Consider the following 23,975-nt stretch of genomic DNA (forward strand, 5'->3'; position numbering starts at 1 on the left):
TTTTTCCCAACCCCAGCTTTGTCTCTTTTCCTGACCTCTTCTCCCCTTCCCTAGCTGCCATACTCTCTTAAGTAGGTATGGGAAAGAGAGAAGCTGGGACAAGGAAGGCAGATTCCATTGTAAGTGGTCCTGCCCGAAGACCTGTCTGATCACGTTTGAAGCTGACTCTTTTCTCAGATGTACTTTTGTGGGTTCTCCAGAGTCTCACCTCAGAGACCTTCTGGCTGTAGCTCCACTGACAAGGATAATTCATTTTCCTCCTGGCTTTCTTGCTGTCCCCTAAAAGACCAACTATTGGAGCTTCATTGTCCTTATAGGCAGTGTATCTGGGCAGGAATCAAAACAGCTCCAGACTGCCCCTCTCTTCCATGAGGCCGGCCTCTGATGTACAGGAAACATTCATGTTGCTTTGCCCTGACAAATGTGGGAGTGTAGACAAACTCCAACACAGACACCTCTTGGACAGCTTTGCCTACGGGAGCAGCTACCCAGTTTTAGTTTTCTCCTTGGATTTCTCAGGGGATTCAGACCCCAGTCCTCTGCATCCCCTCACTGAAGAGAACTCTTCAAATCTCTAAATGGTCCCTTTCAAGTTCCCCTCACTTGATACCAAGTGAGAAAGCATGCACTCCTACTTCTCCCATATGCTAAGAAGAAGCCACAGCGTAATTTTCTAAAAGAATATTCACAAAATGTTCTTGCTTGACCTGTAAGTGTACTTCTTATGGCTTTAGAGCCTCTAACTTGTTCTTGAAATAGGTCAGTTTTGAATTTCACTCTATTGTACTTTAGTGCCTTGGCTAAAATCCCAACAGCACATTCTGTTATGATAATCAGCAACAGATTAGGTTAGGTCCATCTTCTGATCAAATTCAAGAAGAAACTAATTCCTGAATGAATAATTACTTGCCATTGTTAACTCATAAAACTTCTAGCTTTTATTTTTTTATTTTTTTTAAAGATTTTATTTATTTATTTGACAGACAGAGATCACAAGTAGGCAGAGAGTCAGGCAGAAAGAGAGGAGGAAGCAGGCTCCTGGCTGAGCAGGGAGCCCGATGTGGGGCTCGATCCCAGGACCTGGGATCATGACCTGAGCCGGAGGCAGAGGCTCAACCCACTGAGCCACCCAGGCGCCCCAACTTCTAGCTTTTATAACGTTTTAACATGACAACCCAGAGAATGCAAGGTCTTATGATTATGATACACATTATAAATATGAAAGACTACTATCACCTTTCACCCCTGCCAAGTCTGTGATTATTAATAAAAACTCAATAAAATTTTGAGGTAATATATTTGCATACTCAGAGATTATCTCATTTAATCCCCAAAACATTGTAGGTAGGTCCTCTTATTAAGTTCATTTAACAACTGAGAAACTGAAGTACATAGTCACTGTACTGAGCATGGTAAAATTTTTATTTAAAAAATGTGCAGGGGCACCTGGGTGGCTCAGTGAGTTAAGCCTCTGCCTTTGGCTCAGGTCATGATCTCAGGTCATGATCTCAGGGTCCCTGCATCAGGGTCTCTGCTCAACAGGGAGCCTGCTTCCCCCTTTCTCTCTGCCTGCCTCTCTGCCTACTTGTGATCTCTCCCTGTCAAATAAACAAATTTTTTTAAAAATGTGCAAACAATAAATCACGGAACACTACATCAAAAACTAATGAAGTACTGTATGGTGACTAACGTTACAAAACATAACATAACATAAAAATAAATAAATAAATAATGCAAACTAGCCCAGTCCCTCGATGGAATTCAACCAAATACATGCACAAGGTTTCCTATTATTGTTGAGAAAACAAATCTTTTTCAATGTAAGAGGTGCTATTTAAATTATAGAATACAACATTCTCTCCCTTCCTATTAAAAGTGCCTATTACCTTCAAGGCACTATCCTAGGCTGTTGAGAATACAAAAACAACTAAGAGATTTCTCTACCTTTCAATAATTTTCAGTCTAGTAACATATATGCAAACAGAAGTCCAATCAGAACACCACATAGAGGGGCGCCTGGGTGGCTCAGTGGGTTAAAACCTCTGCCTTCAGCTCAGGTCATGATCTCAGGGTCCTAGGATCAAGCCCCACATCGGGCTCTCTGCTCAGCAGGGAGCCTGCTTTCCTTCCTCTCTCTGCCTGCCTCTCTGCCTACTTGTGATCTCTCTGTCAAATAAATAAATAAAATCTTAAAAAAAAAAAAACAAATAAAAAAAAAGAACACCACATAGAATGTGATAAATGCCTTAAGAGATACAGACGTCAAAAAATGTATAATAAAGTCTTTAGAATGTGTTTGTATATATGTATGTGTGATATTATAGAGAGAGATATCCAAGAAAGGCCATGATGAGAAATCTTTTTCAAAAATACCAGGAAGCTTTCCAATTTTCCCATTCAGATCCTTTATTTCCTACTCCATACCGAGAATCAATCCCAGCTCTCGGTATATGGCCAAAGGAGAATGCACATTACTCAAAGGAAGTGTTGGGTTTAATATATAAGAAGATTTTCCTGTACGGGCACCTGGCTGGCTCAGTCAGTTAAGCGGCTGTCTTCAGCTCAGGTTATGATCTCAGGGTCCTGAGACTGAGCTCTGTGTCCTCTCCCTCTGCCCCTCCCCCCTCTCATGCTCTCGCTCTCTCAAGTAAATAAACAAAATCTTTAAAAAATAAAAAAGAAGGGGCACCTGGGTGGCTCAGTGGGTTAAGCCTCTGCCTTCGGCTCAGGTCATGGTCTCAGGGTCCCGGGATCAAGCCCCACATGGGGCTCTCTGCTTAGCGGGGAGCCTGCTTCCCCCTCTCTCTCTCTGCCTGCCTCTCTGCCTACTTGTGATCTCTGTCAAACAAATAAATAAAATTAAAAAAAAAAGAAAAAAGATATCTTTGTTCTGTAATATTTCAACATTGGTCTAATAGCTTTAAATAAAATGCAACAATACTAAACAAAACTGAGATTAAAATATAAAATATTATTTAACAAAGTCCCAATGACTCTTGGGGCATAGAGCTGTCTGGCAGCCATATAAAAATTCAAGAATGAGTAGACTGTACTTGACCATTTCATTGCCACCCTAAATTTATTTGGTAGTTATATTTCCAATGAGGAGTGGTTTTTAAGTTTTTTGCTTTTGGGACACTTAGGTGGCTCAATCAGTTAAGCTTCCAACTCTTGATTTTGGCTCGGGTCATGATCTCAGGGCTGTAAGACTGAGCCCTGTGTTGTACTCTGTGCTCAGGGAGGAGTCTGCTCAAAAACATATATGAAGAAGTAATGAACCCACAAAAATCACATATTTTGTGAAAAACATTAACTTACAGATCTAAGACACTCAAAGAACCTCCTTAAGCAAATCACTCCTAGGCACATCAGAAACTTCACAATGCCAAAGATAGACAAAATTTTGAAAGCAACAAAAGAAAAAAATGGCCTATTATATCCAAGGAAAACAATGATACCATTATCCGTTGGTGACTCATGAGAAATAACGGAGGACAAAAGACATTGGAACTGTCATATTCAGTGTGCTGAAAGACAAAAAACTATCAACCATGGATCCTATATCCAGCTAAACTATCCTTCAAAAAATGAAAACCAAAAAAAAAAAAAAAAAGAAAAGAAAACAAAATAAGAACATTTTTAGGTAATAAAAACAAAGAATTTGTCACTAGGAGATTTCCCCTACAAGAAATATTAAAGGAAGTGTTTCAGGATGAAGGGAAATGATACCAGCTGGCAACCTGGGTACAAAGGAAGGACTGAAATATACATACACATGCTTTTTCTGCATAATTTCTTTACAAAATCTTATGGGACTGTTTAAAGCAAGTTATAACACTCTATATAGAGATAGTATATGATAACAACAGCACTAAAAATGGAAATAAATATTATATACTATTGCAAGTTTCTTATGTTCTATCTGAAGCAATTCTGTATTAACTTAAGATGCATTTGGGTAGCTTAAAGATGCATATTATAATCCCCAGAGAAAGCATTAAAAAAATAATGCAAAGATATATAGCTAAACAGCCAAGAGAAAAATTAAAATAGATTACTAAAATTGTTTGATTAATGCAAAGGAAGGCAGAAGAGAAGGAACAGAAGAACAAAAAACAGATGAGACAAATAGAAAACAAATAGCAAAATGCCAGACCTGTATACTGCCATATCAGCAATTACATTAAATAGAAGTAGACAAAAGACTCTAACCAAATGGCAAAGATGATCTGACTAGATTTTAAAAAAAAAGAACCAATTATATCCTGTTAGAGACGCCTGAGTGGCTCAATCAGTTAAAGCAGCTGCCTTCAGCTCAGGTCATGATCCCAGAGTCCTGGGAAGACCCACATCAGGCTCCCTGCTCAGTGGGGAGCCTGCTTCTCCCTCTCCCTCTTCCTGCTGCTCCCTCTGCTTGTGCTCTCTATGTCAAATAAATAAATAAAAATCTAAATAAAATAAAATAAAATAAAGAGATGCTTTTAAATACAAATACACAAGTCAATTGAAAATAAAAAGATGGGGAAAAATTACCCCATGTAAATAACCCTAAAAAGGCTGGAGTGGCTCTACTCATTTTAGACAAAACAGACTAAGAAAAGAAGTATTACTAGAAACAAAGAGGGATATTTTATAATGATAAAAATGTCAATGCATCAGGAAGATATAACAATGATAAACTTATATACACTCAATAACAGAGCTTCAGTAATACAGAAAGCAATAAAATTTGATCCCTCCTTTACACCATATTTTAAAATTATCTCAAAATAGATAAAACTTAAATGTGAAGCTGAAAACTATGAAACTTCTAGAAGAAAACACTGGAGGAAATCTTTGTGGCCTTGGGTTAGGCAAAGATTTCCTAAATACAATATTAAAAACAATCCATAAAGTAAATGTCATCAAAACTAAGAACTTCTCTTTGAAAGACACTTTTTTAAAAAAAGATTTTATTTACTTATTTGACAAAGAGAGAGAAAGATCACAAGTAGGCAGAGAGGCAGGCAGAGGGGTAGGGAGAAGCAGGCTCTCTGCCAAGCAGAGCGCCCGATGCGGAGCTTGATCCCAGGACGCTGAGATCATGACCTGAGCCGAAGACAGAGGTTTAACCCACTGAGCCACCCAGGTGCCCCAAAAGATACTTTTTTAAAAATTTATTTATTTGAATTCAATTACCATTTATTATTGGTTTCAGACACAGAGGTCAGTGGTTCATCAGTCTTATATAATATCCAGTGCTCATTACATTGCATTCCCTCCTTAATGTCCATCACCCAGTTACCCCTCTCCCCAAGCCCTCTCCCCTCCAGCAACCCTCTGTTTCCTATGCTCAAGAGTCTCTTATGGTTTGTCTCCCTCTTTGATTTCATCTTGTTTTATTTTTTCCTCTCTTCCCCTATGATCCTCTGCCTTGTTTCTTAAATTCCACATATGAGATCATATAATAGTTGTCTTTCTTTAATGGACTTATTTCATTTAGCATAACACCCTCTAGTTCTATCCATATCATTGCAAATGGCAAAATTTTTTTTCTTTTTTCTTTTTTTTTTTTGATGACTGAGTAGCATTTGATGACTGAATAGCATATACACACATACACATACATACACATACACATATACATACATACATACATCTTCTTTATCCATTCATTTGTCAATGGACTTCTGGACTCTTTCCATAGTTTGGCTATTGTAGACATTGCTGCTATAAACATGGGGTGCACATCCCTTCAGATCACTACATTTGTATCTTTGGGATAAATACCCCAATAAATTGTAGTGCAATTTCTGGGTTATAGGGTAGCTCTATCTTCAAACTTTTGAGGAACCTCTATCCTGTTTTCCAGAGTGGCTGCACCAACTTGCATTCCCACCAACAATGTAAGAGGGTTCCCCTTTCTCTGCATCCTTACATCTGTCATTTCCTGACTTGTCAGTTTTAGCCATTCTGACTGGTGTGAGGTGGTATCTCATTGTTTTGATTTGTGTTTCCCTGATGCTGGGTGATGTTGAACATTTTTTCATGTGTTTGTTCATGTCTTCTGCCCATTTCCTGATTGGATTATTTGTTCTTTGGGTGTTGAGTTTGATAAGTTCTTTGTAGATTTTTGGATACTAGCCCTTTATCTGATATGGAAAGACATCATTGTTAAGAGGATGAAAAGACAACCCACAAACTGGGCAGAAAGATCTGCAAATTATATATCTAATAAAGAACTTAATATCTAGATTATATAAAGAATTCTTAAAACTCAATAAAAAGCATGCAACCCAACTAAAAAATTGGTAAAAGATCTGAAAAATCACTTGACAAAAAAGATATGTAAATGGAAAATATGCATATGAAAAGACATTCAACATCATTAGCCATTAGGGAAATGTAAATTTAAAAAACAATGAGGGGGCGCCTGGGTGGCTCAGTGGTTTAAAGCCTCTGCCTTCCACTCAGGTCATGATCCCAGAGTCCTGGGATCGGGCCCCATATCCGGCTCTCTGTTTAGCAGAGAGCCTGCTTCCTCCTCTCTCTCTCTCTCTCTGCCTGCCTCTCTGCCTATTTGTGATCTCTGTCTGCTGAATAAATAAATAAAATCTTTAAAAAATAATTAAAAATAAAAAACAATGAAAAAACCACACACATCTATTAGGATGGCTAAAATGATCACTTCTTGGCCTTTTGGCTATAATCAAGGGGATCAGAATGACAAAAATGAAAAGAACTAATCATACAAGTGCTGGGGAGGACATAGAGCAACTGAAACCATCACATACTCCTACTAGGAATATAAAATTGTTCAATCGCTTTGGAAATCAGTTTAGGAATTTTTTTTTTTAAGTTAAACTACCCCTACCATATGACCCAGCCATTCCACTCCTAGGTATTTACCTAAGAAAAACAAGTATACAAAAACTCACATACAGACATTTATAGCTGATTTCTAATAGTCAAAAACTAGAAAGAATCTAAGTGTTAAGAAATAAGCTACTATAAGGTGCATTCATATAATGGAATACAACCCAGCAACATAAAAAGGAGTGAATTCCTGATAAATACATGACGAATACCAAAATAATCACATTCTATGAAAAAAGATTGAAAAAGGACATAAAGTATGATTCCATTTATACAGAATTCCAAAAAATACGAATTATTCTCTAGTGACAGGAAGCACATCAGTGTTTACCTGGAGGATGGAAGAGCTAGAAGAGGGATTACCAAGGGGCACAAAAAAACCTTTGAGGGTGATGGTTATGTTCATTAGCTTGACTGTAGTAATGGTTTCACTGGTATATACATATGACAAAACTCATCCAATTATATACTTTAAATATGCAGTTTATTACATATCCATTATACCTCCATAATGCTGATTAAGAAGTGAACCTATATGGAAGATTTCAACAACAGCAAAAAACAGATGTCATAAAAAACAAACACATAAAACCAACAGAACTAGACAAACCCACAATCACAGCTGTATATTTACCACATCTGTCTCAGTAGCAGAAATAAGACGACCAAAAAAATCACTAAAATATAAAAGTCTGAGGACACTATAAACCATTTTAACCTGATACTTATAGAACACTATATCCAACAACAAATGCCAGGAAAAGTGTTAATCACCAGTGAGGGTGGGGTTGAGACAGATGGAAAAGAGAACATTCCTGGAATGTCTCCTAATCCACGGGAAGTACATGCACAGAATTATCATTCGCTCCTCAGGCAATCCTGTGAGGTATTACCTTCATTTTAAAATGGCGGGAGGCGGGATGTGAGATTAGGGGTCCTAGGCAACTTGCCAAGGTTATATAACTATGGTGGGATTCAAACTAAATATCCAAGTTGGAAACACTAATACGACACACTCATGGTGCCTGGGTGGCTCAGTCGGTTAAGCGTCTGCTTTTGGCTCAGGTCATGATCCCAGGGTCCTGGGACTGAGCCCCTTTTCAGGCTCCCTGCTCTTCCTCTCCCTCTGCCGTTCCTCCTGCTGTGTGTTCTCATGCTCTCTCTCTCAAATAAATAAAATCTTTTAAAAAAAAATTTTAAATAAGGAAGACAAGCCCAAGAGTCCTTCATTAAAAAACACCCACCATGCACCCACAGCCAGGCATCATGTTTGAAGTTGCTAAAAAGTTATCCCTTCCTGGAGAAGCTCACAATCTAGCTAAATTAAGACAAAATCCAGACCTCAATCAAGATGGCACAGTGAATTCACAGTTCTAGGCATCATCCTCTGTTCCAAACATAAAGTAATGATGTAAACAGTATATATATCACTTAATATATATACTAATATATTATGCATATATTATATATATATATATATATATATATATATATATATATATATATAAATAAATGATACAAAAAAGACCTAGTCATGGGCCACAGACTACCTGCAAAAAGGGATGGGCTAAGTTGGGCCTGCTTTCTGGAGTCCAGGGCTGGAAGCATTGGCCATTGTTAAGAGGACTGAAAGCACTCCCTATGAGACAGAAGAAAGCCAAGCCCACTGACAAAGGCCAGAGCTGGAATGCCCCCCACACCTTGCATAAAGGAGACGGGAGGCACAAGTGAGCTGAATGGGAATTAGGTGACTTCTATCCAGATTAAAGATTTAGAATCTAGGGGAAGGGAGGCTACAGCCTTAGACTCCTGAGTAGGCCTGATACAAGGTCTCAATTGGCTCTCTGGCTGGTCTGCGAGGTTTTTTAGTGTTACTATGGAACAAGAAGCTTAAAAGACCTTGCTGAAAACTGGGAATTTAGGGAGCCTGGTAGAAGACCCATTAGGTAGAGAGGGTAATCAAACAAAACAATATACCTCCCAGCCAGAATGATTCTGTAAACTTAAATTCCAAAAAACTGAAGCCAGTCCCATGCTAACAAAAAATGCCAACAAATCACCAATTAGCAAATACAGTCACTCCAGATGAAACTAATTTGGAGTGACCCCACTCCAAAATGGGTATGTTTACAACTTACAAAAAATAAAACAGTATTTTCATTTAAAAAAACAACAACAACAACAATGAAACACGCAAAAATAAAACACAGGAAAGTGCATTTAAAAAAGAGTATTGATTAGAAATTCTGCATATGAAAAAATAGCCACAGAAATACAAAAATTCAATACACTGAGGAAACTTTTTATTTCAAATTACAACCTCAATATGAAAATTTTTTTTAAGATTTTATTTATTTATTTGAGAGTCAGTGAGAGAGAGAGAGAAGGAGCAGGAGGAGGGGCAAAGGGAGAGGGAGAAACAGACTCCCTGCTGAGCAGGGAGCCAGACATGGGGCTCGATCCTGGGGCTCCAGGATCATGACTGAGCCTAAGGCAGACATTTAACCAACTGAGCTACCTTGGCACCCCCCCACCCCCACTGCCCCAAAAATATCTTGAACTCATGAGTATTTCCAGAAAAGTATTTCCAGACACAGGCACAAACCATGAAGAAAAATACGGATAAAAATTATAATTCCTATGCAAAAAAGAACACTAGAACCAAACCAAAAGAGATGAGCCACAGGATGGGACATCACTGCAGGGCACGTAAGTAGTAAATTATTATCATCTTACATTTATAAAGATAGGTTATAAATCAATAGAAAAAAAGACAATCCAATAGGAAAATGGGCAAAAGAGTTCAGAGGAAATATACAGAAAGGAAAACCCAATAGCCAGTTGACTTTTACAAAGATGCTCATTAGTAATCAGAAAAATGCAAATTAAAAGAATAATAACAGATCATAATTTGGCAACAAATAAGAAGTCTGACCATACCAACTTTTAGTGAGGCTATCGGAAAATGGGAACTCCTATGCATACTAATAACCATTGTGAATAGCAATTTGGCAATATCTAGGAAAGCCAAGGACAAGCATACTCCACATTCTAGCAATTCCACTCCCAGTTATGTACTCCAGAGAAATTTTATACATGTGCATAAGAAGACATGAATAAAAATGTTCACTGAAGCGTTGTTTGTAATGGTTTAAAAAAAAAATGTAACAACCTAAATGCCCATCAGCATTAGAATAAAGAAATGTTGGTGTTAATACCCAATGGCATATAGATTCACACGTGTAGTAATAGTATAAAACATGACAGGAATAATAAAAGCAAGTTCAGCAAAGTGATTACCTCTGGGAAGCATAGATGAAGATTAGAAATGAAGAACAGGTACCAGGTAACTAAAATTGAGTCTAATACTTTACGTTTTAAAAAAGAGAAATAGGGGCACCTGGGTGGCTCAGTGGGTTAAAGCCTCTGCCTTCAGCTCAGGTCATGATCCCAGGGTCCTGGGATCAAGCCCCGCATCCGGCTCTCTGCTCAGCAGTGAGCCTGCTTCCTCCTATCTCTCTGCCTGCTTCTCTGCCTACTTGTGATCTCTGTCAAATAAATAAAATCTTAAAAAAAAAAAAAAGAGAGAGAGAGAAATTATTAGAATCTGAGTGCTGAGTAGTAGTTATATAGAATATGCATTTGTTGTATTATTCTCTACATTTTTCTCTTTGTTTGAAATATTGAATAAAGAAAGATAAAGTTAGGGGCGCCTGGGTGGCTCAGTGGGTTAAGCCTCTGCCTTCGGCTCAGGTCATGGTCTCAGGGTCCTGGGATCGAGCCCCGAGTCGGGCTCTCTGCTCAGCGGGGAGCCTGCTTCCCCCTCTCTCTCTGCCTGCCTCTCTGCCTACTTGTGATCTCTGTCAAATAAATAAATAAAATCTTAAAAAAAAAAGAAAAAAAAAGAAAGAAAGATAAGTTAGTTTTCAGAGCCTCAAAATGTTCCTCACAAGTATTCCTCTAGAATACCAGAGGAGGTAGAATAACTTTATTAAAAAGAGCTAAGGGGCGCCTGGGTGGTTCAGTGGGTTAAAGCCTCTGCCGTCAGCTCAGGTCATGATCCCAGAGTCCTGGGATTGGGCCCCGCATCTCGGGCTCTCTGGGCAGCAGGGAGCCTGCTTCCCCTTCTCTCTCTCTCTGCCTGCCTCTCTGCCTACTTGTGATCTCTGTCTGTCAAATAAATAAATAAAACAAAATCTTAAAAAAAAAAAAAAAAAGAGCTAACACATGGGGCACCTGGTTGGCACAGTGGGTTGAGCAGTCAACTCTTGGGTTTTAGCTCAGGTCACGATCTCTTGGCCCATGTAGGTCTCCGGGCTCAGTGTGGAGTCTGCTTGAGATTCTCTCTCCCTCTCCATCTGTCCCTCCCATCTCTCTCACTAAAATAAATTAAAAAAAAAAATTTTTTTAAAAAGGACTAACATAAGGAAAACAATTTCAAACTCCTTTTACTTGTAAAGCTTACAGTAAATTGACAGACTATTCCGGCAAAATTGAAATCTTCAAAATCCCATATATTCCACTGCTCTGGAATTAAAGCTTCTCTTCACATTATATCATTAGTAGTTCTTTTAAAACATCAAATATATATTTAAATAAATATTTCAAACATTGAATTAAAAATATATCAAATAACATTAGAAGAGCTATTATCCGGAAGTGATGGAGGCATCACTTCTGTACAGCCATTTCACGGTGCTTACAGATGAGAAAGACTTTGGGAGGGGGGAGCATTTTAAGTTCACAGGTGCTAGCAGTTAGGAGTGTAGTTTTAACACGTGCTGTAGCATAGATCTGCCTTAAAACTACAAGTAGTTTGAGGTTGTATTTTATGGTTTTGCTGATACTGTGGAGCTAACTAGTATTTACAACCCTTGGAAACCACATTCTCAAATAAAAATTCGCATGTCTTATCTCAACAGTAAGATTAAAAACTTGAGACTTCTCTACTTTCTCATTTATTTTTTAAAGATTTATAGAGGGAGTGAATAAGGGAGCATGAGTGGGGGAGGGGGAGAGGGAAAAGAAGGAGGAGAAGCAGACTCCCCACTCAGCAGTGAGCCCCACACAGGGCTTGATCCCATGGCCCTGAGATCATGACCTGGGCCAAAACCAAGAGTCAGATGCTCAACCGAATGAGCCACCCAGTCACCCTTGTCTCCTCTAATTTTTTAAAAGTAAGCTTTTTAGAATAGTGTTAGATTTGTAGAAAAATTGTGAAAACAATACAGAGTGCCCATATACTCCACATCCAGTTTCACCTATTACTAATATCTTACATTAGTATGGTACACTTGTCACAATTAATGCATTGATACATTATTCAGTCTATACAAAGTCCATACTTTATTCCTATTTCATTACTTTTTACTTAATGCCATTTTTCTGTTCCAGGATACCACATTATACTTAGGCATCCTGTGTCCTTAGGCTCCTCCTGAGTGACAGCTTGTCTAACTTTTGTTTTCAAGACCCTGACAGTATCAGGGAGTACTAGTCAGGTATTTTGTAGACTCTCCCTCAACTGGGATTTGTCTGATATTTTTCTCACGATTAGACTACACGTATGAGTTTTTTTGGAAGGAAGAGCACAGAAGTAAAGTGCCAGTTCATCACATCGTATCGAGAATACATAGTATTGGGCACCTGGGTGGCTCAGCCGGTTAAGCAACTGCCTTTGCCTCAGGTCATGATCCTGGAGTGCCAGGATGGAGTCCTGCATCAGGCTCCCAGCTCAGCAGGGAGTCTGCTTCTCCCTCTGACCACGCCCCCTCATGCTTGCGCACACGTGCCCGTGTGCTCTCTCGCGCTCTCTCTCTCTCTCTCTCTTGTTCTCTCTCAAATAAATAAATAAAATCTTTAAAAAGAGAATACATATGGGGCACCCGGGTGGCTCAGTGGGTTAAAGCCTCTGCCTTTGCCTCAGGTCATGATCCTAGGGCCCTCGGATCGAGCCCCGCATCAGGCTCTGCTCAGCGGGGCACCTGCTTCCCTTGCTCTCTCTCTGCCTGCTCTCTGCCTACTTGGTGATCTCTGTCTGTCAAATAAATAAAATCTTTTAAAAAAGAATACATAGTATCACAGTATGATTTATCACTTTTGATATTAACCTTGGTCACCTGGACGAGTTAGTATTTGTCAGCTCTCTCCACTGTAAAGTTTACCTTCTTTCCCCCTTTTTCAAAAATACTGCATTCTTGGAAGTCACCAAGCACAACCCACACTTAAGAAGGGAATTATGCTGTACTTCCTTGAGGACAAAGTATCTCCATAAAGTATTTGGAATTCTCCTGTACAGAAGACTTGTCTATTCTCTCACATTTACTTATTTGCTCAATCATTTATATCAGTATGGATCAGTGGGTATTTATTTTATACTTTGATTTATAATCCAATACTACCTTATTTATTTTGTTGGCCATGGGGAACTCTTTCAGTTGGCTCCTGTAACCCTTTGACATACCCCAAATATTGTGGAGGAGGGTTTTTTGGTGGATTTTGCTTTGTTTTTTGAGCACTTCCTGGCTTTCAGGTACTGTAAGATGCTCCAGGATCATCTTATATATCCTAGAAGCAGCCACTTCTGTAAGGAGCCCTGGTTCCTTTTAGAGAATGGTATTCAAAATCAAGACGTGGGTGTTTAATGCGCTTGTTTCTAGGCTTCTAGGCCCTCTCAGGTCACAGAGCTAGGTAATGCATGTATGTACATCAACCCCTGTATATACATATTTCTATAAGTACTTCCTGTACATAACCATCCAGATCTATATTAAACTAAACAAATTCATATCAATTCCTACAACACTAATCCATTATCAGATAAATCATCCCAGCCTTCTCCTTTGCTTCCACTCCCACAGTGAAAAATCTCAGAATTTCCTGTATTTTACCTCAGAAAGCTACACAAGTAAAAGGAGAAATGAACTTGTGCTTTAAGAGGAAATCAATTCTCCAAATAACTATTCTATTTGGTAATATCAAGATTCGGTAAATGAAGAACTTTAAAGCGACATTTCACTTTGGATGAGCATCCAAATGTTCACGTCCCAAAACTTCCAGGTCAAGGCATACATAAAAACTAGTAACACTTGTACAGACCACTGAGGTAAAATGGACAAGGTTGCTCATGGCTGCAGACAACGGCTCAGAAACCTGGGACTCAGGAGTGGTGAGGCGGCTCAACACTGACACTCCCCTGTAGCCATTCACTTCACTTGGGAAGCGGTGAACTGACGTAACATGGCTCTAACAACTACAGAGATTTCCAGAATCGTGTATCATGTACTTCTCCAATAAATAAATAAATAAATAAATAAATAAATAAATAAATAAAAGAAAAGGAAAGGAAAGGAAAGAAAAGTAATGAGTTCCAGGGTTAAATAATTCGCAGTACATCATACTCGGATCAGCTGCTGGGTCCCCAGGGGTCATCTGTAATTTACAGCTCTCAGAAATTCAAAGTGTAGTATACAGATAGTTGAGTTTGTGGGTTTTTTTCTTTCTACCCTTAACTTAGGTGGACAATTCTAGCCTCTAATGCAAAGTCCTCCCTCCAACTTACTGAAACTCACACTAAGAGTAACAAACATTTGGGGCGCCTTGGTGGATCCGTCAGTTAAGCATCTGACTTTGGCTCAGGTCACAATCTCAGGCTCCTGGGATCAAGCTCCCTGCTGAGCCCCATGCTTCTCTGTCTCCTCCCTGCTTGTGTTCTCTTGCTCACTCTCTCTTAAATAAAATCTTTAAAAAGAAAAAATAACGATCATTTTCTAACCTTGCCATCGTTCAAAGTAGAAGATAAAACCCCGCAGCTCACATCCATAAGGCAGTGTGCTAGTCACACAGCTAACTGAGTCTGCTTAGGCTTCTCAATCTCCATGAGAGGATGCTGACCTGACAGTCCGCTAGTCTGATCTTGAGAAGGAGATGAATCCAGTGTAATTCAAAATAAAACACCCACAGTACAAGTCCTAAACTCCCGGACAGCTCTTGTCAAAAGCCCTGTTGAAAGCAATGGCATTTGAAGATGGGGAAATTGTGCAGTATATCTCCACATTACCCTTAGATGAGGCCAGACCTGGAACCTGTGAACTCGGTCAGACCACACTGGCCCCTGGAAGCACTGCTTTCAAAGTTGTCTCTTGATGTCACAGCCTCAGCTGTCATTGAGAGAGAAACTGCCCAATGAAATCCATTATTACATCCACCATAAAGGTAATGCCAACATTCTTTCCTTCAGTCCTCAGTGCTTCCTACAAGAAGCTAAGGGTTAGGAAACCCTTCACTTGCTTGAGTAATAGTAAATTTTCTCCTCTTTAACCACCTCCATCATGCCTCCCTTTCATTCTGGTTGCCAGGAAGCCTAGAGTCATTTTTGTTATTGCATTATAACAATACAGGCCCTTAATGGTTTACATATTAATCGGGTACTATTTTTCCCCAGTCTTAACCACCCACCATGTATTTTCAATGTTCCTGGTTTCTTATTTTCTATTCCTATCTTACCATTTTATTTGTGTAGTGTTCCATGCTTCTGAAAACCACCTCAAATCCTTCGTGGAATGAGGTAGCATAAATTAATACACACATAATCCTATTATTGCTATAGTTGTTTAAACCTGGCCATAGTGACAGGATTAATGGCCTACAGTGAGCAACTTGGTTAAGAGGAAATTTTTTTTACTACATTCTTATAGAAGATATTGAAAAATATTCTCCAAAATACAAAAAATAAATAAACAAAAATAAAAATAAACAACCATTCTTTCCCCGAACATCATTTTCTTATAGGCTACTAATGGCATAATTTTAAATTCTAGGCCATCAAGAAAAATACTTTTCTAATTAGATCCCCATCAAATATCAGTTTTCTCTACACCCATTTCTGTGTATCTCTTCACCACCATGGTGAACTTTTATCTCTTTTTTTTGACCACAAGGACTATACAGGTAGTGGTTACACTAAGGATTAAAATCATACCTAGTAACCATCAGTAGGAACACAAAATATACTCAGGACAAGCATCTTGTCTTCGTAGGGAGTAAGGAAAACTAACATTTAGTGAGTACCTACCATGTGGCAGACAAAATGTGGGGCACTTTATATACACAACTTGGTTCAATCTTTGAAGCAACCCCAGAATATAGACAATATCCCTGTATTACCGTGTCTGAAATGGTCAAAGTTCAGGGATTAAGTGATCTGGCTAAGGGTACTCAGATATTTAAGTGGAAGCCTCTAGATTTACACCCCAAACTGACCGGTCTAAAGCTCTGCTCTATCCATTCCTTCACCTCTTGTAAATGGCAATACTGACTTTATAAGCTCTCGTCTGTGCACCTAAGCTAGGGAACATTTTAAAGCAAGAGAACAAGTTAGTAACCCTTCAACAGGATAATAAGGATCCATAAAAATGCTTATGTGGAAGAACATGTTAGAACCAATCTTATCCAACTTCAGTGTTCTCTCTCTCCTTTGCTTCTGCAGCACTTACAGTTGGGGCCACTCACTGCCTCCGAACCAGGGTTCTTTACCCTGTGCATTGACTTTACACACACACACAATTTTGTCTCACCAAGTCTCAATTTCTTTTTTTATTTTTAAGATTTTTTATTTATCTATTTGACAGAGAGAGAGAACACAAGTAGGCAGAAAAGCAGGCAGAGAGAGGAGGGGAAGCAGACTCCCCATCGAGTAGAGAACCTGATGCAGAGCTCAATCCCAGGACCCTGAGATCATGACCCAAGCTGAAGGCAGAGGCTTAACCCACTGAGACACCCAGGCGCCCCAATCCAAGTTTCAATTTCTTTTTTTTTTTTTTTTTCAAAGATTTTATCCATTTGACAGAGAGAGAGAGATCACAAGTAGGCAGAGAGGCAGGCAGAGAGAGGAGGAAGCAGGCTCAGTGCTGAGCAGAGAGCCCGATGCGGGGCTCGATCCCAGGACCCTGAGATCATGACCTGAGCCGAAGGCAGAGGCTTAACCCACTGAGCCACCCAGGCGCCCCCAAGTTTCAATTTCTTAAACGCCACCACCATACATTACATATGCTTTCCCGCTTCCATTCTCCATATTATTATAGTAGTTAATCAAAAAGGTATCAAATGAATGAATAGAGACATTCAATCCTTGAGAAGGAAGTTACTGCTGGATATATAACGTTAGATCACTCTGCCTTTCTCAAAGAAGGCTGCATCTGCCTCCTTTGTCCATCGTAAGATGTACCTCCCTTACTGCGGCAGCATGACCTCTGAAAAGCCAGAAGACAGTTCCTTCATGTACAGCTAAAACTACTTACAGCATAGCATCAACAATTTCTATATTTCCTTGCTTCTCGCACAATGAAATAGTTCTGATTCATTAAGACGTCTTGAATTTCTCAGTATAACCTATTCTCTGTAAGATTCACAGAACTAAGTCCTATGTAACTTAAATTTTTAAGTCATCTCTAATAAAATGTTGAAAAGAGCATAATTAAGGTAAGACATGAAAGGAAACCTAAGTTCCATCAATCAGATTTGTATGTGACACATTCATTCATTCAATATTTATCAAAGGCCTGTAGAGCATATACTGTTGCTGTTTTAGGTGCTGAGCAGATGGAGCAGTGAGTGAAACCGATACAAACACCTGCCCTCAAGGAGCTGCCCTTCCACTGGGGGACAAAACGCTAGGGAGAATGGCTGGTATCTGCTGGCAAAATCTGCACTTGAAATCAGTATCAAGAGAAGACTGAAAGTGGGCGCCTGGGTGGCTCAGTGGGTTGGGCCTCTGCCTTCGGCTCAGGTCATGATCTCAGGGGCCTGGGATCAAGTCCCGCATCGGGCTCTCTGCTTGGCAGGGAGCCTGCTTCCTCCTCTCTCTCTCTCTCTCTGCCTGTCTCTCTGCCTGCTTGTGATCCCTTTCTCTGTCAAATAAATAAATAAGTAAATCTTGAAAAGAAAAAAAAGAGAGAGAGAGGACTGAAAGCAACAAAATCAAATTTAATGGAGAAAAATATATATAGTGTTTTACATATGGAGTCCAGGAAATTAAATGGACAAATATGAATGAGAAGGGGTTATACAGCTTTATTCGTGCAATAAATACGTATTGAGTCACAGACTCTTCTGGGCACTGGGGATCTCAAGTTCCTAATCTCAAGAAGCTCATAATCAAGAGAGACAGACAGACAAGGACAGAGCAGTATACAGCGTGGTTAACTGACCAAGGTATGAACCATATATTGGCACCACTTAGAAGGGGCACCCACCCCAGGTGGGAAAGAGCTATCAGATACTCTTTCTTCAGGGTAACACCCAAACCATCTTAAAGGATGAATAAACGGGCCTTCATCAGGCAAGGACTGGGGAAAAGAGGCAGAAACATTCCATGTGGAGGGAGCGGCATGTACAAAATTAATATCTATATTAATAGATATGATATTACGGTTGTCAGAAGGTACAGCCAGAATCATAGTACAGGTGTGTCTGTTGTTCTAAGAAATACAGAGTTCATAATTACATTTTAAGGAGTTATCATTAACAAGGGTTAAGCTGGGAATTACAAGATCAAATGGTATTCTAGCAACTCCACTCTGCGAACAGTTCAGAGAGCGGACTCTTCGGGGAAGCGTGGGAGGGAGGGAGCTGCAGGCTGCTACAAGTGGCAAACGACACTGGTCTGAACTCAGAAGCAGCAGGGGACCCAAAGGGACAGATTGGATGTGGGTGGTGGAATCAACAGAACTTAGCTCGATTGGTTATAAAATAAATAAATAAATAAAAGGGAATAGCAATAAGGTTGACTCTTAAGAGATCTGGCGAGGCGACAAAGTGAAGAGGAGGCAGAGGCAGAGTCTAAGAATAAGGAAAATGAATGGTTTTGGAGAGTGTAGGGAAAAGGAAAGATGAGTTTATTTGAAAATGCCAGCAACTTCTCAATATGCCTGAACGTAAGGCACATTTCTTCTTCCAAAACTGGTCCTCAGGAATAACTGGAATCATTGCTTAATATTAAAGCAACAGTTGCTTCATACTAAATTCTCTTTCAAAAGTTTCCATACCTGGGGCACTTTCTCAATCTCTGTATTTTGTTTTTGTTTTTGTTTTTTAAGATTTTATTTATTTAATTGTCAGACAGAGATCACAAGCAGGCAGAGAGGCAGGCAGAGAGAGAGGACAAAGCAGGCTCCTCGCGGAGCAGAGAGCCCGATGCAGGGCTTGATCCCAGGACTCTGGGATCATGACCTGAGCCGAAGGCAGAGACTTTAACCCACTGAGCCACCCAGGTGCCCCGTCAATATCTGTATTTTAAACAAATTATTGTTAGGGAAGTACAAATAAGCCTCAGACTACCTCAACCACTACCTATGGTTGTTGGTTTTGGATAATACTAGAGATCACCTGATGGATGGGATTGGTAAAACAAAACAAAAAAATTTAACATATTTATGTATTTTCTTGGGAGCATACCTACATGTTACCAGTTTCAAAAAGCAACACAGTGAGTAAGCACTTCTGTTGCGGAGATCACAAATATGCACCCACAGGACAAAACATCTGTCCTAATAATGTACCAGTAGAGACTTGCCACAAGGAACTTTCCCAGTTCCCTAGCCTTTTGTTTCCGTTCCGGGACTTCCCAGCAGAGACAAGGCCTGTCTCCTCCCCCTCAGCAACTACTCCTGGGGAAGATGCCTTTGGTGGGAGAAACTGAAGATGCCCAGTCAGCCCCTTCTGAGCCTCAATGCTTAGTAGTGGCCTGTCCTCAAGAGGTCCAAATTTTCTGATCATCCATGATATAACTTACAAAGCAAAGCCTGCAGGAGAGATTTACAGCCCACTTGGAACTGCCACACCAGCCCTGTCCTTTAAATGCAGAGAGAGGTATCAGGCGGCCAGAGATCATAATGATATTGATTACGATGACAGCTGGAATTTACTTAAAACTCACCATGTGCCAGGCACTCTACATGTTTCACATATAGTCAGTCATTTGATAGCCACAGCAATCCCATGAGGTAGGTTACTCCTGAGAACACGGAGATATGGAGATTTAAAAACCTGCTAAAAATCACACCAATCTAGTGGGAGATCAGGCTGGAACTTGAGCCGAAAGCCCTCACTCTTAACCACTAGGCTATATTGACTTTGAAATAATCTAACCACAAATTGTAATATTAAGAGGATGAGAAAAACAGTAGTATGAATCGTATCTTCATCCTCCATATAAGGAAGTCTGCAGATAAGTTTGAAAAGTCAAAATACAGCCATATTCTATAGAATTTTTTTTTAAGATTTTATTTATTTATTTGACAGACAGAGATCACAAGTAGGCAGAGAGGCAGGCAGAGAGAGAGGAAGGGAAGCAGGCTCCCCGCTGAGAGAGAGCCCGATGCAGGGCTCGATCCCAGAACGCTGGGATCATGACCCGAGCCGAAGGCAGAGGCCTTAACCCACTGAGCCACCCAGGAGCCCCTATAGAATTTTTTTTTTAACCACAAGAAACTGTTAAGCAAGTTGAAAGCAGTGCCTTTGGAAAACAGCAACCAGGGTGAGGGGGAGTGGGTTAGGGCAATGCTACTTTTTATTAGGATTTTATAGAAGTCTTACACTCTCTACATATGTAACTAATAACCATAACTATATTTAAGAAAATTGATACCAAAGTCTGTTAGAATTAATCAGGGTACCTATCCAGTCTGCTTTTAAAAATCGTATGACCCTATTATGATGGAATAACTTAGTTAAACTACCCAGCAGACATCCTAAACTGAGAAGATACCACTGAGAATAGGAGGGTCACAACGGTGATAGGGCCTGGCTCAATATTTGACAACTCTGATCCAAATTCCTAGGAAGAGATGAAATGTGTGGGTCAGATATCAAAGAAAAGGGTAGATTCCCTAAGCCCAGTCAAAACACAGCTGTCCTGGGACACCTGGGTGGCTCAGTTGGCTAAGCAACTGCCTTTGGCTCAGGTCATGATCTTGGAGTCCCAGGATCAAGTCCCACGTTGGAGTCCCAGGATCAAGTCCCACGTTGGGCTCCCTGCTCAGTGGAGAATCTGCTTCTCCCTTTGACCCTCCCCCTTCTCGTGTCTCTCTCTCTCTCTCAAATAAATAAATAAAATCTTAAAAAAAAAAAAAAAACACACACACACACAGCTGTCCTGATGGGGCGGTTGAAGGGGTAACAAGAAACAGTCTTGTGCTAGCCGGTGCCTTGGTTGCTCAGTCAGTTAAGGGTCTGCCTTTGGCTCATTATCATGATTCCCTTGTTCAGCCCACACCCGCATTGGGTTCCCTGCTCAGTGGGGAGCCTACTTCTCCCTCTGCCTCTCCCTCTGTTCCCCTGCTCGTGTTCTCTCTCTCTGAAATAAATAAATTAAATTAGATTAAAAAGAAATAGCCTTATGTCTGGAAACTGGTTTCATTGGAGCTAAAAACCTACTCCAGTTACTAACTTGCCAGAACATCTAACCCTGGAAAACATAAAGACAACTATCCTTCCTTTAACAAGAAGAATATATGCAATGTGAAGGGGAAATGGAAGGTTAAAGTCATTGCCATAAAGCAAACCAGAGAACAGTCCTGACTAGGAATAGTGTCAGTTCTGCAAAGGAAGATAAATATCAGGCCAGGATAGGTAGAGGAAGACAATTATTTCAAAAAAGTCTCTTTTGAGAACTGGGAGAATTTGAAATTATAAAGCTTTATCTTGCTATTTAATACTTAATAGTATTAAGCAACATGTGTTGTTTTATTTTTTTTTAATTTATTTGACAGATAGAGATCACAAGCAGGCAGAGAGGCAGGCAGAGAGAGAGAGACGGGGAAGCAGGCTCTCTGCTGAGCAGAGAGCCCAACGTGGACCTCGACCCCAAGACCCTGGGATCATGACCTGAGCTAAAGGCAGAGGCTTTAACCCACTGAGCCACCCAGGCGCCCCAACGTGTTGTTTTAAAAGGTAAAAAGGAATATTAGACCACACAGAACTAAGTAACAAAGGTCATTCTAAACAGCTACAATATCCCCATTCCCTTCAAACGGGAAGACCGACCTGTTTACTCCTTTCAAAGGGGTTTACCTGAGTACAAGTAATTTAGATAGGTCTAGGATAAACTCTAAGGTAAAATTTCCAGTTAATCTCAAACCATCACCTCTTTGGTAGCCCAGAACTTTGTATACATTTCCTACAGAGTTCTGTGCTAAAATAACATTTATTAATGCTTACTGTGTGCCAGGAACCTGCTTTATATGCATAACTCATTTAATCCTTACAACAACCCTGACTGAAGCACTGTTACTATCCTTGTATAAAGGGGGAAACTGAGGCGAAGAATGGTTAAACAACTTGCCCAAGGTAAGATACAGAGTGGAGGAAGAAAACCCAGACAGTCTGGAGGCCATGTTCTTAGCCACTACACACTATCCAACAAGAATCCAGTTTTTTTAAAGGGCTACAGCCAACCTTTTGGAGAAACACAAAGGACCTCCTCCTAAAACTATCAGGTACAAATAAGTCTTGATATTCTAAGAAAGCATCAGCCTACACAAGTTTGTACCTAACAGATGGATTTCTGTCTTGATGAATCAAATGCCTTCTTGTCCTGCCCTAAGTACCAACCAAACAAAGATGCTCTGATAAGAACATTCCTAGCCACAGGTAATCCTGCCAGGGTGTTATTTACTACTGAATGGCAGGAAATTATGAGAGAAGTTAAACTGCCAAGATAAACCACAAACTGCATATATGGCTGGGTTGCAAGCCAGGGATCTCACCCACATTCCTCCCTCACTAGAGTTAGGACCTAGATCATTTTTTATTTTTATTTTTCATTTTTTTAATTAACATATAATGTATTATTTGTTTCAGGGGTACAGGTCTGTGATTCATCAGTCTTACACAATTCACAGCACTCACCATGGCACACACCCTCCCCAGTGGCCATCACCCAGCCACCCCCTCCCTCCCACCCCTCTCCCCTCAGTTTGTTTCCTGAGATTGAGAGTCTCTTATAGTTTATCTCCTTCTCTGGTTTCATCTTGTTTCTTTTTTTCCTCTCTTCCTCTATGATCCTCTGCCTTGTTTCACAAATTCCACGTATCAGTGAGATCATATGATAATTGCTTTCTCTGATTGAATTATTTCGCTTAGCATAATGCCCTCTAGTTCCATCAATGTCAGTCATTGCAAAAGGCAAGATTTCTGTTTTTGATGGCTGCATAATATTCCTGTGTGTGTGTGTGTGTGTGCATGCGTGCCTTCTTTATCCATTAATCTGTCATTGGACATCTAGGCTCTTTCCACAGTTTGGCTATTGTGGACATTGATGCTATAAATATTGGGGTGCACATGCCCCTTCAGATCACTACATTTGTATCTTCAGGGTAAATACCCAGTAGTGCAATTGCTGGGTCGTAAGGTAGCTCTATTTTCAACTTTTTGAGGAACCACCATACTGTTTTCCAGAGTGGCCGCACCAGCTTGCATTCCCACCAACAGTGTAGGATGGTTCCCCTTTCTCTGCATCCTCACCAACACCTGTCGTTTCCTGACTTGTTAATTTTAGCCATTCTGACTGGTGTGAGGTGGTATCTCACTGTGGTTTTGGTTTGTACTTCCCTGATGCTGAGTGATTTCATGTGTCTGTTGTCCATTTGGATGCCTTCTTTGCAGAAATGTCTGTTCAGTCTTCTGTCCATTATTTTTAAAGGTTTTTATTTATTTATTTGACAGACAGAGATCACAAGTAGGCAGAGAGGCAGGCAGAGAGAGAGAGGAAGGGAAGCAAGTGTCCCGCTGAGCAGAGAGTCCAATGCAGGGCTAGATCTCAGGACCCTGGGATCATGACCTGAGCCAAAGGCAGAGGCTTTCACCCACTGAGCCACCCAGGTGCCCCTCTTCTGTCCATTTCTTGATTGGATTATTTGTTCTTTGGGTATTGAGTTTGATAAGTTCTTTATAGATTTTCAGTACTAGTCTTTTATCTGATAAGTCATTTGCGAAGATCTTCTCCTATTCTTCAGTTGTCTTTTGGTTTTGTTGACTGTTTCCTTTGCTGTGCAAAGTTTTTTATCTCGATAAAGTCCCAATAGTTCATTTTTGCCCTTGCTTCCCTTGCCTTTGGCAATGCG

At 40.1% G+C, this 23,975-nt stretch overlaps 1 protein-coding gene across 1 annotated transcript in view; it reads right to left on the reverse strand.

Annotated features, from left to right (window-relative positions):
- LOC111158266 (solute carrier family 16 member 10) overlaps positions 1-23,975 on the reverse strand; it is a 122,576-nt gene that overhangs the window by 48,330 nt on the left and 50,271 nt on the right. The gene's annotated exons all lie outside the window — the stretch shown is intronic.

This window comes from Enhydra lutris, unplaced genomic scaffold, assembly GCF_002288905.1.
Source record: "Enhydra lutris kenyoni isolate GAN:26980312 unplaced genomic scaffold, ASM228890v2 scaffoldscaffold58, whole genome shotgun sequence".
NCBI lineage: Eukaryota > Metazoa > Chordata > Mammalia > Carnivora > Mustelidae > Enhydra > Enhydra lutris.